Consider the following 18,352-nt stretch of genomic DNA (forward strand, 5'->3'; position numbering starts at 1 on the left):
TATGACTGTTTGTGTCTGTGTAAGTGTTTGTATGTTCTACAGAGCACATGGGTCATTACAGTGTCTGATTTGTATTGTAACAACAAATGTCAACAGGAAGAAGGAAGTTGAAACCTGAACTGGAGTTCCACAGAAGAAGAACCAAATATAAGTAGAGGAAAGATCACACACACATGCAAACACACACACACACACAATTGTGACCTTTAAAACAGACTCAAAATAAACAGGTACAGCACCTATTCAGTCTGCTCTGTCTATCATTATTACTAAACACCTTTGACAGAGTGTCATGCTCATGTTGTCGAAATAAATATACAGTATATTTCCTTGAAATTCGAACCTTTATTCGCAGGGAGCAACAATAGTCATAATAGCTACGTGCCAGGACAAGACAATAACATCATGACCATGATCACCAATAACTTTCTGAAAATCTTGTAGAGTACAGGTGCTTCTATGGAGTGGGTCTGTGGCTCGGTGTGCTTGCAGAAGGCTGCACCATGGTTCTCTTTGAACAGTCGGCGGTGCCGCAATCCAGCTGCAGTCTGGCCAGATTGATCACTCTGTTAGCTGGGCGGGCTCCAATATCGTGTCTCTCCTATTAGCTGAATGCAGAAGGCCAAGGCTAGGGAGGGGTCTAGGTGTGTGTGTGTCTGCATGCGGTGTGAGAGGTGCCTGCTGTGTATCTAGGTGTGCGCACGTGTGCTTGTGTGTTGATGTTTATGTCTGTGTGTGTGTGTGTGTGTGTGTTTGTGTTGTCCTTGCTGAAAGTCAATGTTGGGAAACTCAGGTATGACAGACCCAGCTAATTATTTTTGAGATTGACTCAACAAGTCAACTCGATTTATAGTCTTTATTTGTATCAAAGAACATCCTGTCTTCACAGATGTATCATTGCAAACAAAGCATAAAGAGCAGTTAAGAAACATTTGCAGTAGGAGCCCCATTACATTGTTGCAAAACCTGAACCACAAAAATCTACCTGTTTTGTAAAGTAATTAACAGTATTGATGACTTCATTTCCTCTGAGCTTCAGCACAATCCTATAACAGTATTCAGGCCAATAGGCGACTGAGGCAGTTACTGAAGCAGAATAACAATGCTGCCCTTTTTAAGGGGTTATTTCCTGCTTAAAATATTTCCTGCTCAATGTCTACACTTTGCTTCATGTAAGGATTGGTTACGACAGTTCAACCCCATGGATTGGTCAAATCAGCATCTAATCAGGATTAGAGCTGTTTTGTCATAACCTGGACCAAAATCCATGAGCCTTTATCTGCAAACGAATAGCTCCAATGCATTTGCAATGTGTACACTGGCTGGTTCCTGCAAAGGAATGTGAACCTCAGACATGTGGTCATTAAACTCAAAGCCTCCAAGTAAGTACAAACTGATTTGAATTAGCCTCTCATGTGGCAGTGAGTGACTGTCAGACTGGCATCTGACTGGTGGTTCTGACACTGTCACAGGCCTGCCCTGGCCAGGCCTGGCTGCCAGCCCTGACTGCAACAACCTTTTGTGTGACTACTCTGCCTGCCTGACTGTCATGACCCTGACTGCTACTAACCTGCCTGAAAGACTGATTTACTGACTGCTACTAACCTGCCTGAAAGACTGATTTACTGACTGCTACTAACCTGCCTGAAAGACTGATTTACTGACTGCTACTAACCTGCCTGAAAGACTGACTCACTGACTGTTACCAACCTGCCTGAAAGACTTACCTACTGACTGTTACCAACCTGCCTGAAAGACTGACTTACTGACTGTTACCAACCTGCCTGAAAGACTGACTTACTGACTGTTACTAACCTGACTGAATGACTTTTCCTACCCAGCCTGACTGACTGACTGAGTGCTACTGACATGCCTGGGTAACTGTTACTACAGTGCCTCACACATGCTCAACAAAGCCGACCGACTGAGATTATACGTAATACGTCTGTGTGGTCACATGAACGCGAGGTGAAGCACAGGTCAAGTGTCCTGCACTGTTCCAGAGCAGTAGAGAACAGCAGACCAAAGGAGTGACTCACGATGACTCCAGGAGGCTGACAAAACCTTTCAGTTATTTAACACAATGCTGAAAGTTAGCAGTTGAAGTGATGGAACAAAAACACAGAGCACAGAGCATGTCGAACTTGTTGGTGTTGACGAGTTCAGTGTGGCAATAAACCACATTCGCAGTTGCATTGCCTGCTAGCCATCTGGGGTGAAAACTAAAATGATCTAGTTTTTTAAAAAGCCTCATGAATTACACACTAGACTGAGTGGTTGTATTTGCATGGTTGCACGCGGTTGCCTCCAGTTTAGTCGACAATGTTCCACAGCTGCGGGGAGCTCAGCGCCTCTTAACTGTCACGGCCCTCACCTGAGCACAGCACACACAAGCTCGTCTTGACATCACTGATTTATTCTGAACTTTTACCAGGTCGGTATTTGTCTCACGTCTTCCATCTGACGAGCAGAGCCATCCACTGCCCAGGAGAGGCCAGGGTGTGAACAGTTAGGACTCTGTGATGCAGCCTGAAAGGAGAAGAGAGGTGTAGTCTGACGTGTGGGTGTGAGGCTGGACAGGGTTCACCATGGTTCACGCCTCTGACAGACCGCCTGACATCTGTTGTCCTGCGGTAAAGATGTTTACACATCAGCTTAGACGGTGGTTGGTTTGTGTGAGCCTTTCTGCTGGGTTACACTGGAGGCCTGTCTGTGCCCTGTTTTTTCAGCATTCCGACCATCTGTGTGTCAGTAATTTGGTTGGAACAAGCCAGCAATCCTAAAGGAGAGTGCAGAGTTAGATCAAGGGCTTGTCCGCTATCCATCATTCTGGCCTGGGCAAAATTACTGAATAAATGTGAAGTCATGATATGACAGATTAGATAGAGAAGCAACATTCAATGAAGGTTCATCAAAAAACAAGTCAAAATGTGGCACAACTTCCAAGCCTATTCCTGGACACGTCCTCCCCTTTGTTGACAAAAGAAACAGAAATGTAGATGCCCAAGATAGAGGTGCATATTCAATTTGGATTAGAGTGTGTGTGTGTCAAAAAACTGGCAGAAGAAAGAAAGGGAGACAGAGAGAGAGAGAGAGAGAGAGAGAGAGAGAGAGAGAGAGAGAGAGAGAGAGAGAGAGAGAGAGAGAGAGTACGTTTTGGCCACTGATCTCACCTTGTTTCCATGGCGACAGCTACCTCTCTGCCACCCACATACCTCCGTCATGGCACGAAAGGAGGACGGGAGAGGAAGGGGGAGGGAGGGAGTTGGGGGGAGGAAGGCAGGGTCAGGGAGGAGAGCGGGGGAGGAAGGAGAGGAAGGAAGATCTGGGGTTCGATCTTTCCCCCTCCCTCTTCACTTCAATCACATGACCGCAGTGGAGAACACTGTGTCACCACAACGCCCACCTGCAGAATCTCTCTCCTCCCCAGGGCAAGGGCTCTCAGTTCACAGAAAAACACACCTTGCCCCTTTCTCTGAAAAACCACCATAAACCACTTAATAAACATTCACAGACAGCTACCATAACCTGGCCTTTATCTAGACCGAAAGTCATTGTTTGGTAAGTTTATGAGTCTTAGACAACATGCATGAACACCAACATTGTCTTGCACCACAACTTGCTGACGCACATGAAACCCAGCTATCTAGACCAGACACATCCCTGTTAGGGCGAGGTGTCAGTGGGGGGGGGGGCATCCAAAGGGTGGGTGGGTGGACACGCTAAAGTGACGATGATGTTGAGAGATGCCAGTCCAGTAGACATGCAGAATGTGACACATTTTTGATGAACTACTGTAGGCTTATTGCCTGAACATGGATCTATATGTATATACATACACACATACACGACAGAGATGGTCGAATGCACTGTTAAAAGCTTCCATGACCAATGTACCAACAAGATTAAAAAACTTCATTAGAAGCGGGCAACTGGCTCTCACTAATCTGTATTTGAGAGCCTGCGCTGTGTGGTTCTACGAATCTGTTTACATAATGTTTATTGGCTGACCTGGATTGTGTTTTAAACTCATTTCTGCAGCTTTCACTGCTCTCAACCCCGCCAAATCTTAGAAGTCGCTATCAAAGTATTTTTGATTTGCTTGATAAGATCTGAGAAGTCTAATAATTCACGTCATAAATTCCCACTGACACCAGGAATGTCAGAGTGTTTTAGACGTAGCTTGGTGGGAGCACGGGGGGGGGAGGCAGCCAGGACGTTGGAGACGAGTTAAGGATGGGGATGGGTTTGGATTTACGAGCTGAGAAAACTTGCTCAGGCTGGGGGACTTTATGGACGGCTGCCACCGGGATTCACGGACAGGTTTCTCTGATGTCGTCAGTCTGAACAGATTTACACAGATGAGGCTGGGTGTGTGCATTGTAATCTTGTGAGACTTCGTGGGGATGAATATGCAGATATGGAAAGTGTTTTTGTTACTGGACAAGGGCAGGGGGCTGGTGTGCGTTGGGAGGGGGGCAGGGTGGAGGCAGAGTGGGGTTTGCGGTGAGGTTGAAGTCTGTGGTCTAACAGTCCTTTGTCTGAAGAAGTGTGCCTGAGTCAGGGATTAATGAAGTGAAAAGAAGTTTCCTCCCCTTGTCTTTCCCGCCCACACCCCAGGTCTGACCCTTGGTGGTAGGCGACAGATGGGGCTATCTCTGGACAGAGCCCTGGGGACAGCTGTCCTTGGGGGCAGGGAGGAGGTCACAGGTCAATCCACGTCATTCCACGTCAGAAACAGTCACACGGAAGAACAAACACACACACATGCACGCACACGCTTACACCGTCACGCTCAGTGAGACACCAACATACCCACGACACAGAAACTGACACACACACACACTGAGTGGATCTCCAAACCCCTGTCCTAAAATGCAACAAGTCCAGGCATGTTCCACAGCAAGAGGAAACAGGAAACAGCCGAGGGAAGGATGGAGGGATGGACATAGGGAGGGAGTGGGATTAACAACCCACGATTCCTTGGCTGTCTGTGAGTCGTAAATCATCGTCTCCAAGGAGTGTGTGTCGAGTTGACAGATCCGTCCTGTAATCCAGGATCCAGGCAGATCCTCGTCCTCTCCTCTAGTCAGGACTCGCCTGCCTGGCTGCCGGCCTGTTGGCTACACTGGTATCAACCCTGATCAGGATCTTCTGTAGTTTTTTATCCTGAAGACAGAGAGCCCTAACTGACTTCCACTGGAGTGAGGTCAAGTTATTCTGAGCCATCAAGACATGTCTTTCATCTTTTATTGAACAGTCCAATTGACACGTCCCCTGTGTCCCTGTAATTGAGATGTACTGGATCATGTGAATATCGATATATAGTATAGAAGCAAGTGAGTGTGTCAGTGAGTATTAGTCATGTGTACACTTTCTGTCCCATCGTTATGAAGTTACTTTGCTGTGGTGATGATAAGAAAGAAACTTGAACCTTAGTCAAAGTTTACTCCTTAGCTGGGTTGAGCTGTAATCCATGTGTGTGTGTGCGTGTGTGTGTGTGTGTTCAACCGTGTTCCCCCTGTGTCAGCAGAGCTGCCAACAGTGAATAATAGAAGACACCAAGGCTTAGAGGCCCAGAAAGATCTTTTGGAGAAACACTCATCTGATGGATAAAGAAAACAAAATCAACCCCCACCCAATCCTAAGGTTCATACTAACCACAATGGAGTAAGTAAAGCTGACAATTAAGCATTCTATGGGGAATATTCTATTATGTGTATCCTTTAATTGACACAAAATCAATAGACTCTTAAACGTGAATACATTACTCTAGCTAGAGACACAGACCATCTAATGGATGACGATTGATTAGTCTAGTGCACACCGAGAGCCCTTCAGACCAGAGCAATCAATGCCGGTCACATAACATGAGCAGTGTGTTGGTACATGCACGTGCTTCCCTGCGCGTGCGTGCGCGTGCACATGTACCCAGATGTCTAGTCTGTGGAATGCAGACACACACAGGTCCTGTTGGGACATCAGGTGTTGAGAACACCTGTGGTCTCCAGACCCTGCTGACTCTGAGCTCCTTGTTCCACTGGCTCGTCTAACACAGACAAATGTGCCCATAGAACAGCCTGTTAGGCATTCCTCCCCTGACTCTCCCTGCCCAGCCAGCCGATAAGCTTGCCATGCAGCCAGCCAGTAAGCCAGCTAGCCAGCCAGTCTGACAGACAATCAGCAAGTCAACCAGCCAGTCCACCAGCCAGCCAGCAAGTCAGCAAGCAAGTAGGCCGGTCAGACAGAAAGACAGTCAGATAATTGGCCAGCCAGCCAGCTAGTCTTTGAGCCAGTCAGACAGTCTGCCAGCCAGCTAGCCAGTTAGACAATCTACCAGTCAGCAAGCAAGCTAGCCCGCCATCCAGTCAGCCAGCAACCAGCCAGTGAGTCTGCCAGCCAGCCGGCCAGCCAGCCCTGGGGACAGGTGTGGACGTTGGCCACACATATGTCACATAGCCTGGATGACGATTTGAATAATTGCATTCAGTCTAGTGAATGGAAGTCAGTGAGGCCCGTCCTGGTATTCAATAGCCTGGGTGACAGACGCGCAGACCGTCTTTGTGTAGCGGGGGCCTGGGGAGCCCAGGGGAGCCCAGTGGCCCTAACTCACTCATCTCTGAGGTTCAGGGTTTGGCAGCGACGACTGCAAGGTCGTGTGTCCCGCTGTCGGAGGCAGCAGATGGGGATTGGAGCCCTCTCTTCCTGCTTAAGTTCCAGAGTGTGTGTATGTCTGTGTGTGTGTAGTGGGAGGGGGGTGGGGCCCCACCTGCCAAGGGCCAAACAAAGCAGCGCTGTTTGGTCACAAAGCCCAGAGCTGCAGCCTGCTGCCCTCCTGGAGGCCCCGGCCTCTTTTCTCTTTCTTCAACCTCTCTATCGACCAGGGCAGAAAAACTGCCTTTCTAAAACACATACCAAGAGGTCATATGAATATGAAGTATTCACAGCTGCTGCTTATGCAGCTTCAAGGCAATCTCCTCCTCTCCAACGGTCTCTTTCCACCAGCGCAGTAAACCAGCGAGTATTCGGCTTCATTAAATATACAGGGCATGTGGATGTGGAGGCTGATTGTGTCTGTGTGTTGCCGCCCGCTTGCAGAGGTTCACTGGAGGAGTAATGGACCCAGGTTGATGGGGGGAACACAGGAAAGTACTCGAACTCCAGTTTGCTGTGAGCTCAGAGAAACCAAAGTGAAATGCAGAGAATGTTCGGGAGAAAGAGAAAACCAGAGTTGAACCTTATCTACACCTTGTGAATTGTGCACTAGCTGATAAACATTCAGCCCGCATCATGCTGGCCCAATCAGTTGTATCTCTATTATCCAGTTTCTCTGCTGTATAAGGTTTTATATTAACATCTTTTAAAGATTGCGATCCTTAATATCGTTAATAAAACATGTAGTTAAACATGAGAGGGGCCGCTGGGGCTGATGTCTCTGGTGGTGATGTTGTTGAAACAGAGAGCTGGATGATGACATCACAGCGCCGTGTCACATCACTGTTTTGTATGCTGCTCCTGCTGCAGAGGGACCCCTCTCTTCTCACCGCGTGTGTGTGTACGTGTGTGCGCGTGCACTTGCGTGCGTGTGTGTGAATGTGCCTGTGTGCATGCATGCGAGTGTGTTCTGTTTTGCACAACCTGGGGGATCTATATTCTCCACAGGACCACAGTCCCTGTGGAACCTGCTTTGCTCTCTCTCTCTCTCTCTCTCTCTCTCTCTCTCTCTGTCTCTCACACAGACACAGTCTCAGACGTGCGTGCAGACACGTGAATGCGAGCGCACAAACGTTCTCCCTCTTTTTCTCTTCCTCCATCTATGCTCTGTCCCATCCTGATGTAGACTGAATCTACTCTCCATTCATGCGAGTCTGCCCTTTTGGTCTCTATCCATCTCTGTCTCTCTTGATGCACCGCCTCCACGGCCCCTCACTCCCTCCTTTCCTCCTTTCCTCCCTCGCCACCTCCCTCCCCCCTCCTTGTCTCTGTCCGTCCGTCTGTCTGGGAGCACTGGGACAAGGAGAGAGAGGGGATGGAAACAGAGCGAGAGGAAGCAATTATAAGATTTGTGTGTAGAATCTTTGTGTACGCCTGAATCTAATTTATTCCACAGTGGTTGAGCTCAGTCTGACAGAGTGAGCCAACCTTCCTGATCACAATGGTGAGGTTCTGGAATGGGAATGACGTGAAGTGAGGCCTAATTCTCTTACTGGTCGATTCCCAGTGTACACAGAGAGATGATGTGCTGCTCCAGGGCATGTATCGATCTCTGCTGTCTGACTCCTATTGATCCAAGCTACTGTATGGCTCCTGCAAGTCAAATAGAAGGGGAGGGAGAGAGAGAGAGAGAGAGAGAGAGAGAGAGAGAGAGAGAGAGAGAGAGAGAGAGAGAGAGAGAGAGAGAGAGAGAGAGAGAGAGAGAGAGAGAGAGATGTAGGTCGTATCTTCAACCAAATGATACATTTTCGACTTTTAGGTTTTATGATCAGATTTCAGAAGGATAAACTGATCTTTGATAAATGTGGTTGGAGGCAACTACATTCCTGAAATGCAGCTGTTCAATGTTGGGATAGATGTCTCTCTGAAGACATTCATTGATTATTTTGTGTTTTTAGCTGTCTTTCTGGGTTTGTGGATTTTCCGGTCCTGGATTGTATGTCCCTCCTGTGCTAAACATTGTCGTTCATGAATGAGTGTTGGAAGCCTCGAGTCGTTCGGGGATTTAGTTTTGGAGGCTCCGACTCATTTTTGGAAGTAATTGCAAGGCAGTGTGTCTATGTATATGTGTATTATACAGTCTGGCTTCATGTGAACTGATAGTCCACTGACAGAATGTTCTGGAGAGTTTTTTATTTAGTTACAGTGATGCTCTTTGTGATGGCAGTTATGTGAAAATGGAACAATGGGAGCAGAAGAAAACTGCCAGGGTTTGGATTCTTACGATACTTCTGTCACAGGCCTATCCAAGACTCTGATGGCATTTGGTACTGGGTACCAAAACCTTCTTAACAATTTTCAAGGTGAACATTCATCTATCCCTGCAAACCTTCAAGAAATATTTCAACCAGTCAGCTGTGTTTACATAACCCAATCCTCCTGGACTCTCAGGGAGAGATGAAGCCCCTATCAGTACATTCTAGAATTCCTCAAACGAGTAAAAACAAATAATTCCGACACTCTGAGACATCAGAGTTATACCAGGAACGGAAGGTCAGTCATGTGAGTTCACACATGTAGACCAGCGAGCCAAGACCTAACAAACTCATTGTGTTGTTTAGGTGAAGGTGAACCCTGAAGTTAAATAACATATTTTAGAATACTTTTACAGTAGGGTTACAGCATGTCTGAAGTGATATTGACGTCACTGGAGGATTCTCCATCTGCAACGGGGCACTGTCGATGGCAGGTATTAGTTGCCGTGCTTACGCACTGTGCGCGCGTCACATTCAGAGAAGCTTAGTTTCCGCCCGGCAAGAAGGCCACACACACACACACAGCGGGTAACCAAGCAGAAGTTGTCAAGGCAACCAGATGATAATCTCTGAAGTTTTTTTTTTTTACGCTGAAACACGGTAGAACACAGTGGAATATTCGCAGGAGATTCTCAAACATACGTTGTCTCTCACCTTCGTCTTCTCCCTCACATTCCCTTCCTCCATCTCTTTCTGACCTTCTAAAACACCCCTTGTGTCGTGCCTGTTCATTTCTTAAACACCAAAGGTGGAATCGCAGCCGCACATTTACATTTAGTCATCTAGCAGAAGCTCTTATCCAGAGCGACTGTACCGGGACATTCCCCCGAGGCAAGTAGGGTGAAGTGCCTTGCCCAAGGACACAACGTCATTTTGCACAGCCGAAAATCAAACCGGCAAACTTCTGATTAATATCCCGATTCCCTAACCGCTCAGCCATCTGACTCCCTGGTAGTCATTGGCAGCTTGTTTTATGTATGCTCCGTTATGCCACCTCCTTGCTTCTCCCGAAGACAAAGTGGTGAGTCACCCATCAACCATCCCATCTTACATAACATCCTAACAAGACATCAAGACCTAATTAGGACGCTTCATTGTCGAGAAACACAGCAGGAGCTACCTGTGTCATTCCAAATGCAAAATCAATCAATTGCCAGTCTGAATGCAATACACAAATGTGCAAAACACACCAGATCCAAATGACAAAGGAAAATGTGGTTTGCACGAGGCCCCAGCTCGAGTCACGTCAGCTGGGAGCCGTTTACACCAGCATGTGGAGGGCATTCAGCCAGAAGACAAGCACACGACGTGTTGTTACTGCCTGAGAATGCAGCCCACATCTGAGGGTCCTCACACCTGGGCCTGTAAAGCCAGCAGGGTGCATCCACGGGGGGGGGGGTGGGATAGGGCCAGGGACAGGGGCAGGGACAGGGGTAGGGGCAGGGGGTAGGGGGTAGAAGAGGCGTTTGTTTGCATCGAGGGCCAGCATATTACTGGGACTTTTTTTTAAATTCGACATCACTCTGTCTCATCCTACTCCACAAGATTTGTACCTTCAGTCCTGTGGTCCAGGGTCTGTGAAAGGAATCAAGCTCTCAGTGTTCACACCCACACTCATGCACACGCACACACACACACACACACAAAGCAGGAGCCAGGGAAGGTTACGACAGCTCACCCAGATGGATAAAAATATGAGTTGACGCCTTGTGGTGACTCACACACTGCCATGCAGCGGCCTGATTATAGGTTGAGATGTTTCCCATGGCAACGCATCCTGGTCTGGGTCTAGGACAGCATCACCAGTGTGTTTAGGGTGAATGTGTGTGTGTGTTTTGAGGAGGGGGATGGCACGACCCAGCTGGATCTTAATTGCATAGCCACCATTGACGCCTTAGAGAACATTGCTCCCAAAGTGAGTCACAGACACTTCCGATTTATTCCCCGAGCAGTTGCGTACTGTAACGCGTGGTCTCTTAAATGTAATATGTGTAGAAGAAGAGGAAAGTTTGTCACTGCGGAAAACGGTGACGAGGAGCGAGTTTTCTCACATCAATCACACATTCTGACAATGGAAACGACTCTGTGTCTTCTTCCTATTGGGGATTCTTTAATCTTACCAACGTGTGAGAGGTTTGTCAAGCGGTGAGCTATTTGCAGTTAGAGACATTACACAGCGGTGGACAATACACCACTGTGTCTGCAGTGGCTTCTGGAACAGCACGGCAAACAAGACACTCCTTAAAACTGACCGATGACAAACACTTTCCCGCATTCATCAGTGTGTGTTTGTGTGTCTGCGTGCGTAGGTGTGTGAGGGAGAAGGTGTTGCTGTGAGCGTATGTATACTGGATAAAGCTTGGTGAGTGTGTGACCAGAAAGCCAACGAGAATCCTTCTCTGCAGGAGCGACTTCTAACGACCTTGGGTGTGATCTGCCTGTCCAGTCATCAGCTAACACTGCTCTCACTACGCTGTGATTCAACAAGGCACTCAGATCCTACCATAACAAGTGTCCCATATGCAGAGTGGAAGAGATCAGTAAGGGCAGAGGCCTTTGATGATAAATTACAGTGTGATGACCACATAAACATATCAAAGGCGTATCTGATTGGTTCCCTGGACTGATAAATAACTAGATAAGAAAGGGTTGTGATGAACTCATATCAAATGTTCTCATGCCTAAGGCTGAATAGCAATCCAATAAAAACAGAGTTCAGAGCATTGAAGGTGTGTTCATTTTGGCAGTTCAGCTGACCAAAGAGCTTGGGTTTGGGGGTGTCTATGTAAATGTAATATCCGCTCAAGACTAAAGGATGTGACAACTTTACTTTTAGACCTATGAGTTCACATATCCCTAATATAAAAACTGTAAACACTCTATTACTTACTTGTTTCAACTGTACACATACATAGCACCTTATTGTTTTAGAAGTAAACACAACAAATACACCAATAAAATCCCCAAGGTGCAAAGTTTCCAGACAATAAAGGCAGTAAATACCAAATGTATCCGCCCTCACATAAAATACTCCTACAAACAAGCTTTGTTTTGTCAGTAAACAGTTTCTGTCACGACGGCGTCAGAAGATAAGAAGAGTTTTGATTGTGAAAATTGTTTTGATTTCCCCCACGAAAATCCTTTGGCTATGCTAATGACATGTGCCTGTCTTAAGATCACTGCTGACCTGTGGCTTTGGTGGGAAGCCTGGTTACTGTAATGGCAGGTACAATTCTCAAAGGGGGACCACACAAAGTCCCAGTGTGGTAGAAGGCAGGCCGGGGACAGCCCCAGGCTGAAATGTGGAGACAATTGAAATGGCTGTAAGACATCACGGAGATACCCACATGGGGGATGGGTGGGTAACTGACTGGGTATTTCTGCTGATTCAGTGCTGCATTGTTGTCCTGCTCCCACATTCTATTGTTCTCATTGACAAAGGTCTGTTATGCCTAAACTAGAGTGTGGTTTTTCTGTCACCTATTTTTCAATTTTCCCTATATCAATAAAGTTACTGAAAGTATGATCTTGTGAAACTGAAACCAAAGCATCTTTTTCGAAAACCAAACTGTTCTGTACTTGAGAAATACCCGCGAAACACACGCACCACGTTGTAAAACGGAAGCGTTTAACAGTTACATGGAATTTGTGCCTTCTACCCAACAATAAAATCGACTTCAGCTTTGACGTCTACAGTGGTACAGTGGTGCACAGGCACACATTTGTTGAGCGGTGGAGTGTTGTTGACTAAATCGGATGGTGATTATTGGACGGTTCGACCCTATCAAGCTTTCTACATGAGGTATTAGTATACCTCCTGCTCTGCGCAAAGCTTACAGCAGTTAACCCTCACATTCCCCATTCATACAGATGTTCCTTTGTTCCATAAAAAAGGGAAAAAAATCACAAGGTAGAACCTGCAGTCTCCATTTTCTTTAAGTACCAATTGTAAGGGGAAATACCAGGGAGGAAGTCCCCTAACAATAAATCAAACAACTTTCCTTTTATCGTTCCAAAAATAAACTTTAAACACAAATAAATCTGCCTGTTTTATCAGCCAAAACTAGAATCCAGGGCCAGACACATAGTTGTAACATGAACTCTTCATCTAGCCTGAACCTTGCACATCTGTGGAGTTTGGAGTCTGTCCGAATGATTAAAGTCCCTCAAGTGTGGGAATTCCCCCTTATCTGTCTGTCTGGAATCTCTCTCTCCTCTCTTTTTCTTTTTCTTTCTCTGTTTCTGTGGGGATGAAGTGAAAGGAGGATAAAAATATGTATAATAATGACAAAAATAAAAATCTTATTTTTATTACTGCTGTGTGGCCGTAGATCCTTCACACTCCGTTACCCACACTGCACTGCTTCTTAATCTGGATTTGGAACCTGTCCCCACTTGGTTAGAGATCTCACTGAAATCACTACAGGGCCTACACATCTACAATTGAAACAGCATCATGGGGATTTCCAATCAGCTCCACTGAAAACACAAATCATGTCATTCCGATGTTGAAGACATGCCTCAAAGACAAACCCTAACCTGCTCCGATTTGAAGTCTCACGGCTTCTACCAACAGCAGAGCTGTTGCTGCTGTCTGGTGTCCTAATATCACCCTGAGGATTGTGGTCATGTCTCTGCCTGCGTCACTGTGATGCAGGCTGTCCAGATGGTAAATGACACCAACACTGTGAGAAAAAAGTTAAGAATGTAATTAATAATGCAGAGATGAGAAAAACCAAACAAAGGCTCAGCTCATGTTGCTGTAAAGTATGCACAATAACTATTTATAGTATTGAATAAGTTACCTGAACCATTGTGGTAATGACGCAGCCTCGCATGGAGATCGATGGCGCTCATCTTACATCCTGTTTACCGCAGGTGCACAGGAAGTGCATGGCTGATGCCAAATAAAATTGCACAAAAGAGACATGTGTGCACATCTGGTGAGGAACTTTCCATCTTCCTCTTCAACTGCTTTATTCTACTGGCAGTTGGATCATGTCACGGTTAGATGAGGAAAGATGTGGAGATATAAACATATCTGACAAGCGCTACAAAACTGTTTATCCTCTGTTGACTCTTAAAGTGTAATGAAGAGTTAAAATGTCTCTGAATTTTTTTTATACAATAGTAAGTCCAGACAGTCCAATCGTTCTCTGGTAATGTTCTGCATTTTTTTCGTAATGAACCAACAAAGGAAATTGAATATTTAAACAAATTTTACTACCTGAGAATGTATAAAGTTGTAATCTATCCATCTATCCAGCCAGCCAGCCATCCAGTCAGCCATCTATCTACGTTTTGACAAAGAAAGTCCACACCCTTGGATCCTGGGGAGACACCTTGGGTGAGACAGGGATCTAATCCCCCTAATGTGTTTGGCAGATAACAGTCCTGCTGACACATCAGAACAGGCTGGAAAACAGAGCCATGCAATCTGGGGAGGGGGGGATGTGGCGAAGAAACACTTTACACAAAATCCCAGCCAGGTCTTGAAATAAGCCCCAGCTGGTTCCCAATATCACTTCAAAATGTCATAATTTTACTGTAAGACGAGGAACCGTTGACATGTTTCCAGACAAAGTGCCATTGGTTATCTAAGATTATTTATTATAATGCACTTTTTCAGCAATCATAAGAGTTTTGATAGAAAATGTCTATTGTTCGGCAAGCAGCTGAAAACACTAATGATGCAACGTAGTAAAGTCAGTCAGTAAGAGTGATCATGTGAATAATCAACAATGTGATGAATACACAGACCATTTGACTGTGTCTTGAATGGAGTCTTTCTTTGAGAATGGTCAACTTACAAGACTCGTTTTCTTGTTGTGACGTATGAATAAGGTCATTCAGTTCCACTCTCACATGATCGAGTCCATGACTCAAGACACCCATGTCTAAATAAACAGGGTTCCTATCCATTAGACACAGCTGTGCACGTCCAGGTCTTCTATGTGACAGTACACTGGAACAAGTAAAGCAGCATTCCACACACTTAGTCGAACGTAACAATGACATCAATCATCAATCCTTGCTCAGAATAAACATTTCCCCTGCTCAGTTCTTGTAGATCCAGTCCATATATGTCTCAAAGTAGAGATCTGACTCAACCTCTTAAAAGCTTGAAAACCCACACATCCAGAATGCAGTGTTATGATCCAACACATACGCTGGTGGGCTTGTAGCGACCGGACCAGCCAGCCAAGCTGCCAGCAAGCCAGCCATCCAGCCAGCCATCCAGCCATCCAGCCATCCAGCCATTCAGCCAGCCAGCCATCCAGCCAGCCAACCAGCCAGCCAGCCATCCAGCCATTCAGCCAGCCAGCCATCCAGCCAGCCAAGCTGCCAGCAAGCCAGCCATCCAGCCAGCCATCCAGCCATCCAGCCATCCAGCCATTCAGCCAGCCAGCCATCCAGCCAGCCAGCCAACCAGCCAGCCAGCCATCCAGCCAGCCAGCCAGCCAGCCAGCCAGCCAGCCAGTCAGCCAACCAGCCAGCCAGCCAGCCAGCCAGCCAGCCAGCCATCCAGCCAACCAGCCAGCCAGCCAGCCAGCCAGCCAGCTAGCCAGCCAGCCAGCCAGCCAGTCATCCAGCCAGCCAGCCAGCCAGCCAGCTAGCCAGCCAGCCATCCATCCATCCATCCATCCATCCACATCCCACACAGTGCTTGTCTTTGTAAAGCTTTAGCCAGAGAATCACAATGGCCCACACTATCAGACTGGGCTCACAGAGCCTCCATTGCAAGGCCACTGAGAAGCACATCAGTTAATAATTAGGGTCAACTCTCCCACATCCCAAATAGTCTGGATTGGTGCCAGCTTCCAGATGTTCCACTTCCTGCTGTGGTGGGTCTCAGACGCTTCACTTAGTAGAACCACCAGGAAGGAAGTGACACTTATCGTTATCTGGGAATGAAAAGACATGAAACACAATACAACCCAAACAGAACTAAACAGATCAATATCAGACGACACCAAACCGTTCTAGTTTTCTTGACGTACATGAACACAACCTGGATGTTTATGCATCTTCACTCCGAAGACTCTCTTTACATTAGTCTTTGCCAAGTGACTAAAATGTAACACTATGTCAGAGAGGCGGGGGCGATGTTTTCCTTTGTGCTACATAATGAGAAACAGAGGGAACTTATAAAAGAAAACACACTTCCTGCACTACAGACTTCCTGTTTGACTTTCTCCCGGGTGATTCATTGCTCACAAGCCACCGGTTATCTTTAAGTTCCTGGCACATGAGTGACATCACACACCGAATCCCAGATGGAGGAGAAACCTCAGCCTAAATCACGAGCTGGAGTGGCCTGGCAGGCTGTTTGAAGAGAGCAGAGGAGAGGAGAGTTGGATTTCGTCAGTGACCTCCTTAAGGATGTGACACAGACGGTGGGAAATGACACTGTTCCTGGAGGATACACAGCTGAGTTCATAGACAAGTCATCGAATCAAACAGCTCACAATGAAACTCTTAACCAATAGTGTATAGTTACACAATAGTCAATAGTTAACAGAGATTTGATTATAAATTAATCTATTATGTCCGGAACTAAGACCACATATGTGGCTGTATTGCGCAAGTCTTCAATTAACTTTGCATGTATAATTCACATTGTCCCCCCAAAGTGAGGCATGATGAAACAAAAGCAACGTGTATATGAGATCAAAAGAGATGACATGAAGGTCTGTATAATACCAATGCTGCTTCCTCCACAGGGCTCCTGGGAAATGATGTCTGTTTTTAAAACAAAGCCATTCCTTTCTTCCTTTCTTCCAGAGATGAAAACAACATGGTGGTGCGGTGTGTGAGTGTGTGGGGGAGGGGAGGGGGGAGGGATGAAAGGGAAAGAGACAGGATGGCTTTGAAAAGCAGATCCTAATGACAAGCGTCCCAGATGTAAAAACGTGAGTCGACTGCACCCGTGACAAAAATAGAACAACCGAGATGAGCAGAGCCCTAAAGATCCTTCAGCTTACTGCAGAAAGGTCAGAAGCAAGAGAGGGGATTTAAAACCACTGATACAAAATTTGTCTCTGCCTCTGTACCGTCAGTCAGTCTGTGACTTGTGTGACTCACAGCTGAATGCCAAGGCTTTTAGTATCAGATCTTCAGTCCTAGAATGATCGTCTGCTCGTGAAATCGGCAGGTTTTACGTGTTAGAATCGTGTGCAAGTTTCACCAGCCAGCTGTGTTCATTAGCAAACATCTTGTCCAACGGTCTTCATTTACTCTTTTGACAGATATCACCAAACAACTAACATGATACAGGTTTTTCAGAGGCTTCAGCAGCTGAGTAAACATGATCTTATCCTTCAAAGTTTGGTAAACAACCCATTCAAACAGCTGACCCTAATCAGCCCCTATGCTCACAAGCACACACACACATGCCCAGGCATGTCAAGGTTATGGCACTCTGACCATCACACCGTAGTGACAGAAAACTCTGGTCAGATGGTTAATAGACAAGGAACAGTAACTCTGCAGATTCCTTAGTTAAGCGTTTGACAGCACTCAGAAGACCCCCTGTGTATTGAGAGGCAGCAATCGCTAAACTAGAGTGGTACTTGGTAGATAGCATCTCTAATTAAAGTAGAGGAGCGAGAGAGGCTGTGTGTGCACTCCAGATCCTCTGCCCTTCATTCTTTCTTTAGCCAAGCCTATTGGTCGAGATCTTTGGTAGTGATGGGCCTACAGTAAATTCCCACATTACGACCAAGCCCCCTTGGATCAAGACAGAGGCCTTATAGCAGAAGCCAAGTTCACTGGTGCAGAAAGCAAGACTGCTCAGCTTGGCGGAGAGAAATGCATCTTCACCATGACAACAGCTGAGGACGTGGCCCTGTGCCAGATACTTCTCAACCTGGAAGAGAGAAAAAGAGAGAGAGAGAGAGAGAGAGAGAGAGAGAGAGAGAGAGAGAGAGAGAGAGAAAGAGAGAGAGAGAGAGAGAGAGAGAGAGAGAGAGAGAGAGAGAAAGAGAGGGGCCATCTTGAGAGAGAAAGAGAGAGATTGCTGTGTTTCAGCCCATTGTATTTGCTGACCCACATCACTGATTCTTGTGGACAATAATTTACCGTAGATGCCTGCCTGGCTGCCTGGCTGCCTGGCTACTCACTGAGCAACACACCCTGTCTAAAACAACCCTGATTGTGAGACTTCACCTTCTCATGTGGAGAACAAAGTTTGGAGTCTTGCTCTGCAGGTTCATACGTTCACTCGAAGGCTTTATAATACCCAACAGCACTCACAGGTGATTTTAAAAGGTATGTTTTAAGAGGAGGGTGCTAGCCTTTGATCATTTGTTGGGCGTGCTAAGCATTTGTATGCTATGTAAATATTGCTGCTTTTACAGAGTGTTCATGGTATGCCAAATACT

The sequence above is a fragment of the Hypomesus nipponensis genome, chromosome 10, assembly GCF_054491055.1.
Source record: "Hypomesus nipponensis isolate SF chromosome 10, ASM5449105v1, whole genome shotgun sequence".
Classification (NCBI taxonomy): domain Eukaryota; kingdom Metazoa; phylum Chordata; class Actinopteri; order Osmeriformes; family Osmeridae; genus Hypomesus; species Hypomesus nipponensis.